Here is an 11,983-nt window from a genome sequence, read left to right as displayed (position 1 = left end):
TGCTGTGTGCCTTGAAGTCACTTAGTATCCTCTCTGGTATCAGATCAGTTATTAGAGAAAGATGATACTCACTTGTCTATTATAGTATAATGTTATAATCATTCTTTTTTAGTATTACTGGCTGTTAATTTTTAATGTGCTTAATTTATAGTTCAAATATTATGATATGTATATTTATATAGGAAAAAACATACTTCATATAGCATTCAGCACTGTATGTGTTCAGAAATCCATTGTCGCTTCTAGAAATTGTCTTGCAAGGATGAGGAGGAACTACTGTGTTTCCTGGAATCTCATCTCTCAGTGTTTGTCTTGTTGAGAATCCCCTGAGGTCCTTCTTTCCTCCTTGGTTCTCTACTTAGTTTTTCAATTTTGTTTTTTTTTGTGTGTGTGTGTGTAGGTGTCATTTGGCACAGAAACATTGGCACGATCCATTAAAAGGATACTAATATTACTTAGGAAGTTTAGGAGAGAAATTAGCTATATTTTTCAGTTTCAGGTTAAAATGGACTGCTGCTATGGTATAAACATTATGTATATTTTTGTTTTAATATGTGTAAAATCAGTTATTTTCATTTTTGAAATAGTATTATTTCATTGTGTTTTAAAGAATTTTTCTTTTGAATGTGTATTCTTTTTATAAATATAGATTATTACTTTGTATCATCGCTTTTTACTTCATTGGATATTATCAGCCTTTGTACATATCCTTAGTATTACTGCAAAATATGATTTTTAATCATTATGTAGTATTCCAGTGTGGTTATAATATTAATCATAATTAATTCCCTGCTGTTGGATTTTTTTCTCACATGGAAAGATATTATTGTAATCCTTATATCTAAATATATAAATGTCTATCCAGGTTTCTGATTATTTCATATTTTAGTTAAACCTTTTTAAAATGATTATTTGAATTTCTTTGGGTGACAGTGGTTAATAAAAGTTTAAATTTCATGTGTATAATTCTATAATACATCATTGGTATATTGTGTGTTAACCACCCAAAGTCAAGTATCCTGTTGTTACTGTTTATCATCCGTTTTCACTCATCAACTCCCCCTACCCTCCTTTCCTTTCCTCTGAACCCCTTTCCCTCTGGTAACTACCAATCCTGCGACCTAGGTATGTCCCTTGAACAAGGATATAACCTGCAACGTTTTGTAGTATTGGGATGTCGTTCAATCAACTGAATGCACCAGACCAGGTCAGGTCCTTTCTTTTTCATGGTTATGTTTACAGAAGTGAGAATGGGGAACATTCCCTGAAGAATGCTGACTTTCTGACTACATTCCTTTGAGCTTCTGTAATGTGTTATATTACATACACATAGCCTGAAAATTAGGTGTATTTATAATAAATAAGTGAACAATAAGGGTTTCATTCAAACAATATGAATTTTTATATGAATTTTTATACATACTAAGTATCTGGTTTAATAGTCTTTTCTGTTTATTATTAGCTTGTTTTACCAAATTAGTGATAGCAACCAATTGTTTCAATGTCTAATAGAATGTTATCATGTTGTTTTTATATGCCGTTCAATTGCCCTATTCTTATTTTGATTAATTTAATTTAATTCATTTTTTAATGTACCCTGAGTTAAAGAGGTCTGAAGTATGGAGTCTTAGTTACTGTGGAGAATATGACAGAGAGTGAAAATAAGCTTCATGGAGCATTAAGCATTCCAGAGGGTAGCGATAATAAGAAGACAAAGTGAAGTTTATCTGTAGAGGTGCTTAAGAAACATAAATGAGTAAATAATTCATATTCTAATACCTCAAAAGTAAATTTGATTGTTTCCATATTTTCTGTGCTTGTTCTTATCTATAATTCTATTTAGATATGGGATTAGTAAATCCATTTCTGTTTGTGTAAATGAGAGAGAATGTTAATTGCATCACGGGTTGTGAAATTTTTTTAAAAAACTTTTGTTTTCAAAGAGAGGGGAAGGGAGGGAGAAACAGGGAGAAAAACACTCATGCACAATAGAAGCATCAATTTGTTGTGTATTGCACACCCCCAATTAGGGACCTGGTCTGCTACCCAGGCATGTGCACTGACCATCAATCTAACTAGTGATCGTTCGTTACGCGCGATCAAACACAACCGACTGAGCCATACTAGTTGGGGCTAGATCATGAATTGTTTAACCCTCAAAATACAGTTAAACATAAACTATGCATTTTGTGGTATAAAACTCATTCTGTTTTCTAAAGTTGAAGGGTGTTAATTTGAAGCACATTAAACCTTATGTTTGAAACCGTTTTAAAGAGGCTATGTCTAACCAGTTATAGTTATAGCACATGGGTTTACTGTTAATTATTGACTTGGGTGGTACTGACCATGCATATTGATTTAGGCCCTTGTGTGATTCACACAGTTCTTTGCAACACATCATCATATACTAAGGACCTCTTTTATTTTTCTATTTATATTGATATTATGTTATCAATTATCAACTTGGTCTATTTTTCAGTATGCATACAGGAGTTTTAATCAACCTTTGCATTTTTATGAATTTACCATGAGGGTTTGTCATTTGTAAAACATAAGAAATAAATGAAATTCAAATGAAAGTTTTGACACTCAAAAATGAAATATGTTAAAACCTGATTTCCAGTTCTCATCAAATCATAAGAACAAATCTAGTCGTCTTATAATTGAGACATCCTAATAAGTAGGTGCCAACTTCAAATATACTTTTTGTGTAAATATAATTAGGACCTTTGTATTTCAAAAGCAAAAGTAATGTATAATGGTTTTTCATTGAGTAATTTTAGGATCTTTTGTCATATACTAGTAGAAAATAAAGCAATAAAATAGAAATTGAGGGGATTAGCAAGTGAACCTGTATGGCTTATGGGGATTGCTTGGAAAGAGTTTTGGGTGTGATAGGCTGGATAGATGCTTTGAAAGGGAGAAAAAGTGGGGACAACTGATAAAATAAACAGTAAAATATAATTAAAGATAAAATAAAAGTGAATGTATTATAAAAAGAAGTTGAGAACAGAGCATGTAAAAATAGAAACATGGAGTTGTTCAGTCCTTAGATATTAACCTGATTCTATGACAAGAATCCAGCAATTCCTCTCAGTCTCAGAGGCTCCTATATTTCCATCATCTGGAGGTTTAATAATTGACTTTTCAAAGGGCAAAGCAATAATTTGGGATGTTATGGCAAAGAAATAACCAATTAAATTCAATAACTTCAATTAATAATGTTCACACACAGTGTTTACTTAAGTGATTAGAAGTACATAATTTTTCATGATTTAAAAAGCATCATGACTTCAAGAAACTGTATTGTTTCATGTGGTTAAAAGTGTCCTAAAGTAATACAGTAAATGTATATAAAGATATTTCTCTTCTGTGCTTTACCTGAAGTTCAGATCAAAGGGGTTTTTCTGTATGTGTGTGTGTGTGTGTGTATGTGTGTGTGCGCGCACACCTGTTTGCTTTGAAAAAGTGAAAATGTTTCATAAGAGCAAATATTAATATGTAAAAATTTCAGAGTAGTCCCGATTTACAGTAGTCTTTCAAGTGTCATTAAAATGTTATGAATTTCCACATTTGATATCATTTAATCTTCTTTCCTGATGCCTCATAGGGGATTTGTTCACTATTGAGGCATGATATGTGTTAGTGGAATGCATTTTTTAAGATTATTTTCAGTGTGACTATGACATTCAGTCTACATCTTCTGTGACTGGACAAAAAAATAATCAACAAACTCTTCAGTCATATTGCTAGGGATAATGTCAACAGTTGTTACTTGGAAGATCATGTAGCCATTAGAAAGACACATCAACAGTAAAATGCTTTTACATAGCCGTAGTTCATAAATCTGAGTTTGTATTGGGACGTTGAAATAACAGTTCATATTTTACCTAATACGTCACCTGATAGATGATGTTGGTTAACTATGTATCCGGTATAAAATTATGCCATACAACATTTCAGATAGATAGTTGTTCACAGATTCAGATTGAACATGTTGGTTTAAAGGGCACTCATTCCCAAAGCAGCAGGTTTTAATGTTGGAGAGAAGTACTTGGAGGACCTAAAGTGGAGTAAGAAGTGTGGAATAAGGAACATTCTTCATTTGAACTAAACATAAAATGTACCTTTTTATATCAGCTATCTATTAATATGAGAGGGAAACAAATGTGGTAACAGAACAAGTGGTAGGAAATTGTGAGAAGTCCTGACTGCTCCAGGACATCTGTTAGCTACAATATTATTTTCTTAATTAAGCCACAGGAATGGAAACAGGCTGTGAACATGGAATCCAGGCAATGAAAACAACATTTTAACAGTCAACTTCTAATAGACTTTAAAAATGCCTGTAAATTTTTAGTTTATTTTCCTTTGTCAAATTAACCTGTATATCGATGTTTTATAAGAATGAAGTAGTGACTCTACTTTTGTAAGAAATAAAGGGAATAAATATTGTGATATTTTCTTCTCCTGTCCTCCATGGTTTTATAATTTGAATGGAAGAACTTGGTTTTATGTTGAGGTTTTCCAGCCTGACCCAAAAGTGCCACTTTGTACTTTAATTGTAGTTTTGCTCACTGGTATGGGAATGAAAGTGACTTACTGAAACAGCTATATGTATTTTAATTGCATGAACTTTTCCTTGTTTAGAATGAACCTTATGAATCCATGCTCAGTACAGAAATTTTATAGACATCTAATTAAATACATTCAATGAGCTTAATTATGTGAATTAATTTTTGGAAAGATGAATATCGAAGGATAAAGCATTATGTTGCTAATAGGAAAAAAAATTCATAGGTAGTTATAATGCTGTCTAGAGTTAACTTCACCTGGAAATTGAGTCACAAACATCTATTTCTTTTGATCAAAACATTTTTAGGCTACATCAATGACTCATGACAAATGAAGGTTATCAATTTAATCAGACATGGTAATTGTTTGACTAAGCCATTCAGATCATTTCTTTCGTAATTACACAGATGAAACATATCATGTACCATTTGAAAAGCAAACAATTAGTAAGTTCTCATAAGGAGATAGCTTATATTGGAGTCTTTGCCGTGCCCAGGAGAAATCATTATTAATACATGGATCACCCTTGTAGGGGGTGTGTGTGGCTATGCTGTGGCATAACCTCCTCAGTAATGATCATGATAATTATATTCATTAGTTCAGTTTAGGAAGTAATATAAAAATATCTAATTAATAGTTCATTAATTATTCATTGAAAGCAGTAAAAGGAAAATAAAGGAATATCTTCTTAATAGGGTTGTGGTGAAGATTAAATGAGTTAATATCATTCAATTGCTTGGAAGACATTTGAGCAGACAGTAAAAGTCATTATTGTTACCTATCCCCATTTACTTAAGAAATTGCAAATGTGTTTTTATAGATAGGCCAGGTGCAGTGCTAGGCTTAGAGATAAATGGGGAAAAACCGCTTGTGGATTCCGTTTTCATGGAGGTTACAATGTTATGGAGGAGGATCTAGGTATTGATAACACATTGGGGTCACTTATATATTGCGAAATTGTCATTGTGTTAAATTTTTTGAAGGACAGTTAATGATACTTTAGGATAGGTACCGGTTTTTTGTGGAATCTTTTCAAATAGTATTCTAAGGTAATAATGCTCTTTTTGGTAAGAACCCCTAATTTTATTGGTTCCATATCATTTTCTGCAATTGCAATCTTTTTTTAATGTCCAGTATGAAGAATTTATTTCTTTAATGTTCTCACCATTTTTATGAATAAACACAACAAACATTTACTGAGCCAATACTACTTTTGATTACTGTTACACATAGTGTAAGAGATGTACAAAGCATTCAGACATGTTTTTTTTTGCTCCCTGTACTTGAAAATTCTCACTGGAGAAAAACAGGTTTATATGAAAAAGTTCTAACACAAGCTTCATGTTAAAAATGTTACTTTTTTCACCTTTCTTCATTCATTCTATGACTCCTTAAAGAATAGTGTTCCCTAAATTGGTTTTAGTAGTAATGTGTGTAAGACATACTAGGTGTTGCAAGGGAAGAAATATGGCAGGTTCAATTTATAGAAATCTTTGAGCAGTGGTCAAAATCCACCTGTTCTCACCACAATTTACATTCCAAGCCGTATCTGTGTGCCTTTATTTATCCAGAATTTTCTACCTGGATTGTTGTTTCCTCACTTCTCTATGGCTCTTCATCTGCTTTTTTTCATTAAAAAAAAAAAAAACAAAAAACTTGACTTGTCCTTAAAACGTTATGCATATCATGTGATGCCTCTGCTGATAAATTTTAGCAGCTTCAAATTTAAATCAAAGTAAAAGCCACAAAATGCTCTCCAATCTAAGTATCCACCATTTATATGATCTCATGTTTTATTCTCTTCCTTTTTGTATTCTTTCAAAGGCCAATTTGCTATTCCTTAGATTCAGCACACATAATCCCACCTCACGATGTTGATTCTTATTATTTTATGTCTTTGGAACACTCTTTTCCCACTATCAGCATGGCCAAACTCCTTTTTTTTGTCTGTCTGCAGACCTTCAGTAGGAGGGCAAGGTGTTGTCACAGAATTGCTTGGTGGTGTTGTGGGTGGGAAACATGGGACCCTCCAACAAATAAAGGTTTCAGTTGCAGTGTGGTAGGAAGAGAAGATAGAATAATGAATGAGCAACCCCTGCCCTCAAAGAGCTCGTTTTCAGAACTATTTGCTTCACACATACTGCCAAGAAACCACTTATAGTACATTTGGGAAATAATAGGATGTAGCATTGTTAATCTCCACTGTATCCACATAGTCTATTTTTTCTTTCAGTAAATTGCTCTCGGACTTACTTTCTTGTATTTTTGGAAATACAGTAATTTCATCATTGAAGATCTGCTGGAAAATTCCTTTGGGTAAGTTCGGGAATGAAATGAAATGTGTGAGGCATATTTAAGAAAAGAAACTTGAGTTCTGCACTGATAGTTTGATATGAAGTACTACTGGGAATATTCTGAGATGTGATCAAAATGTATTTAAGACAGTTTATCTTAAAGTGTTACGATGGTATTTCAAATATGAACAATAATTATTAAGGAAACAGCATTTGGTGTAAGGAAAAATATCAAAGGAAGCTGAAATTCAATCATAGGGCAAGTACTTTGTTTTGCAGGTAATTGAATACTTTTAAATGTCATCGATAGGCAAAAAATCTACTTCAAGTACCCCAAAACAAGGGAAACAGAACAGTTTTTTATCATGTTTATCAAATAATAAGAACTTAGGAGACAATATTAATAAAATCTGAATAAATTTTGGGCCAGAAAATATTGATGATTCATTATGTATAGAATTTTCTATATCAATTCAATATCCTCCACCACTTTTCTAACCCTTGTCTCTCAGTCCTCTCAGACTTAGATCTCTGCAATAACCTCCCTTAATACTATCCCTACTTTTTCTCTTAACATTCTTCATAGGTCCTTTTCTCCTCTGCAGCTCAAATAGTCTTGTTAGATACATGAAAGTAAATGGCTCTCCACTGTTCCAAATTTTTCATGCCTTACCACTTACTTCAAATCACAAAGCACACAAATGGAGACAAAATTCACTTCATACCTCTTTAAACTTACTTCCTAGTACTTTGTTCCTGCTTTGAAGATACTAGCCTCTTTTTTTTGTTGTTGTTGTTTTTAAATATTGTAACCATGCATCTACCTCAGAGCCTTTGCACTGGCTGTTCAATCTCCCTGGAATACTTTCCCCCTGATTTCTCAGTATTTTTTTCCTTACCAAATTCTCACTTTACTTAAATGGCATCTTTTAATTGAGGTTTTCCCTGCTGACCCAGTGCTTAAAAATACCTCTCTCTTACTGATCTCTATTTCCCACTTTAATATTTTTAGAGCATGACTGTCATCTAATACAGTGTATATTATATTTCTTTTTGTCTGAGCTGAAAGATTGTAATCTTTATCAATATGCAGCCTAAGTACTTTAGGCAGCTAGATAAATTACTGATGCTCAGTACACAACAATTTTTTTTTCTGTGTAGACTTTCCAGTTCTTATATTGTGAGAGGCAATGTTGTACATGCTTGTTTTGTTGATGAAACCACTCTGTTCTGCATGATTTTAAGAGTATTAATCAGCGATGTACTAAACTTCTAACTCCTAATTATCTGTAGGGGGATGCCCTGATTGTAGCTTTTACCCAGTTACCTGAGGAATGCTCTTCCAACCATGAACATGAAGTTGGGATGAAATGCACTGAATTGCCTGTCATGAGCTAATGTGAGTCATCAGTAGCACATATTTGGTTAATACATTAGATGTACCCAATCTCCAGAGGATACAGGCATTATGGGCATTTTCTATGAGGAATGTAGTACACAGAGTTTAGGCAATCCCCTAAAGTTTACATAGTTAGGTAGTGATGCAACTTGGATATGACTCAAGACTGACTTCGGGGCTTCTGCTCAGAGAAATTTAACTATACTTCATATCCTGTGTACCAAGTTGAATTACGGTGATACAACATGTAGGAAGGAGAAGACATTTTTAGAAATTCATTAAAAAATTTTTACAGTTACACTTCACACATAATGTTATTCTGTATCAGTTTCAGGTATAGCGCATAATGGTTGGAAAATTGTGCACGTTACAAGGACTTTCCCTGGATATTTCCAGTTCCTACCTGACAGCACACATAGTTATTACAGTATTGTTGACTATATATCCTACAGTGTACTGTACGTCCTCATGAACAATCTGTATTTCTTAATGCTTTTTCACTTTGTCTCCCAACCTCTCTCCCTTCCGGCAATCATCACTGAGTTGTATCTGTGAGCCTGTTTCTCTTTTGTTTGTTTACATTGAACTTTAGATTCCAGATAAAAGTGAAATCCTATGGTATTTGTCTTTTTCTGACTGACTTATTTTTCTTAGCATAATACCCTCTAGGTCAATCCAATGCGAGAAGATATTTTTATATTTTCTAAGTTTTGTTTTACTTTATTTTAGTGGAATTCCTTGGTGAGATCAGAATCTTAATGAACTGGAAATAAAAAAATCTAGACACTCTCCTTATTTTTACAAAGATAAGATACCTAGTGGAGTGTATTTACATTTTTTAATGATCCAATATTCCTGAGTTATAAGGCAGTAATCCTGTTTGGGGCTAAATGGTTTTTACATTGTATAGTCATTACAATCTGCCACCAAATCAATGAGTCTCATTAGAAAGCAGTCTTTCTTTTATTACTATTAATTTAACCTGTTTGGAAGTTCTTATTAAGAATTCATTGAGTAAAACCATGACAGATATATGGATTAAATAAACATATGGTATATAAAAAAGAATATAGTTATACATGAGCTCCAAATTGGTTAAATCTAAACAAGTAAATCAGCATTGAAAAATTTAGCAAATGTCTATTACATTATTTTACATATTGCCTTTGGACATAGAAAGAAACCATTTTGAGGAAGAATCAGTCACTAAATTGTATTTTCAGAGGAACTGGGACTTAAGCCACCATCTGGTCAGGACAAAGCATTTAAAATTAAACATTGTTTGTGATATTGAAATCAACTGTTGAAATGGCATAGGAAAATACAGAATTTCACTACTGTAACTTGCAGATGCGGTATAATTTTGACTATATTGTATTGCTGTTATAAAAATTCAGGGCTTATCTTACAGAGACTTGGTTTATAGGGCCAGCTTTACAGAACACTAAAATTACTTCCAAAAATAGATTTCAAGTCTTAAATCATCTCTACAGAGTCAAGATACGTAAGGAAGGTTCTTCAGACCTGGGATTCAAGGATCTGATGATGCTAATATTTAAAACAAGGCATATAATTCAAATGATTAGTTAATTTAAGTAAATTTCAGATGTAATATATATGGAAATATATGTGAATATGAATGAAATGAGGGCAACATATTAGAACTGAAGGTTTTTTTTTTTTTCAAAGAAACGAATACATTGCAGAAAATCACAAAATCAAAAAGTCTGGCTCTCATAGAGAAATGATAAAGGAAACAAAAAATCAGTTGGGACATGCCAAACTCATTTTTGCTTGAAAAGTATTTTTAAAAGCTTGTATGATGTGGTTTTCACAAATTAATTAAAATCTGCACATATATAAAGGCCTTAACTGGAATCCAAGCTTATAGTAATTCCAATGCCTTGGGTGTACATATTTGTGAACTTTAGTTGATCAGAGTTTTTGATATTTCATAGTTTGTTGGCTTTGATTCATATGTCTGCTGTTACATTCAAATTTTGGTAGGACTTACGTCATACCCCAAAATACATACGGGTCGCACCAATTTGGAAAATTAGTAGTATAAAAAGTAGCAATGGTTCATTGATGGCATAGTTTATGACATTTCTGATACAATCTGTCAACGAAGTCAAGACAGTACTTCTAGAGATCTTTACACAGAAAACCAGCGATATACTCAGTATGATGTCGAGTAACTTTAGTGTTACTCGACATTCTAAAGACAATTTGCAATGTGTTATGAGGCCCTGGTTTGACATTTATTGTGGAGAAATGAACTATTTTACAGGGAAGTCACTAAAGCAAACTTCACCCACTCATTTTGAAGCCGGAATCATTGTAAAGTTTTCATTATGGGATAAAAACCTGACACATAAGAATGATGATTTTTGCCATGAGTTGGCATACTTCCCAGAGTTGAAAACAGAGAAAATATCTACTAAAAACTGTGTCTTCCCACCCCTACCAAAAACTGAACACATCTTAATTCCTTGCAATAAACATGAGTCAGGATAATTTCAATTGAATCACAATTGTGTTCTGGCATCATTTTATAAGACTAAAAGAAGAATGTCTTAATTTTCTGAGTCTCAGTTTCATTAATTATCAAAATGAAATTCTGTATTTTACATCATTCCTATAAAGAAGTTGTAGGGATTAACAATGAAGGTATTAATTCTTTCTGTAAACATTGGACATATGCTAGCAAGTCTGAATAACGTGAAAGTAGTTTGTGATTATTGGGAAATGCATTTTTGGCTCACAGTATAATATGAAAATAAAGAAAGAAAGAAAATTGGTATTTGAATTAAATATTTTAAATAATCTCCTATCTGTGTGTAAGCCTAACTAGAATGTGTATGGGTTGAGGCATTCTAAATAAAAATTCTCTTTGGTCCAGAGGGAATAATTGTTTTTGAATGATTGAAACAACACACTGGCTGTCACACTGAAATCCATCTAGTGCTTTTTTTCCTTTTTGATTCTTAAATTTCGTACATATTTCAGGCATTCAAAGACACCACATCCACATAATTGTATTGTGTTTTAACTATACTTTTAAGACAATATACGTATAAGGACCTTACTACTGTAATTTCTCTTGACATTTCAAAACAAATATGCAAGATGGTACATTTGCCTGCTGGATAGTCATATTTGCTGAAACTAAGAATTTGTCTTCTTAAAATTTTAAGGAGTTAGAACAATCTCAAAGGTAATGTAAAATCAATAGCTGTTACATTTTTTATAGAACATAATAGGAAAGCCAAGTACTAGAGATGAAAGATAGGGATCAAAATATACACAGAATATGTCACTTTTTCTTAACATGTTAGATACTCTTTCTTAAGTAGACGGGGTGTGTTCTAGCCAAGTTTTTATAAAATGAATTTATGTTAAGGGACTCTTACTTTCCAATGGACTTCCAATTGGAAACTGAAACATTATTATGGTGGTTATAATAGAAATTCGTATTGATTTTAAGATATATTAGAATTTTCCTGCAGAATGCTGGAAATGTTTGAAAGTTGCACTGACTGATGCAAAATTACTTTTTGGTAATAAATCAGTGGCTATCTTGTGCATATATACATAACATATCTGAGTTTCAAAGAAATCAGGAAAGGTAATTTGAGTGTTAATATCTTCCATCAAAATAAGATTAACCCTCCAGTTGTGTTTATAATTATATATATTGTGGAAGACAATAAGG

The sequence above is a fragment of the Pteronotus mesoamericanus genome, unplaced genomic scaffold (assembly GCF_021234165.1).
Source record: "Pteronotus mesoamericanus isolate MK-2021 breed Mesoamerican mustached bat unplaced genomic scaffold, CSHL_Meso_final contig_55, whole genome shotgun sequence".
Lineage (NCBI taxonomy): Eukaryota > Metazoa > Chordata > Mammalia > Chiroptera > Mormoopidae > Pteronotus > Pteronotus mesoamericanus.
Note: the sequence above shows the minus strand (reverse complement) of the source record.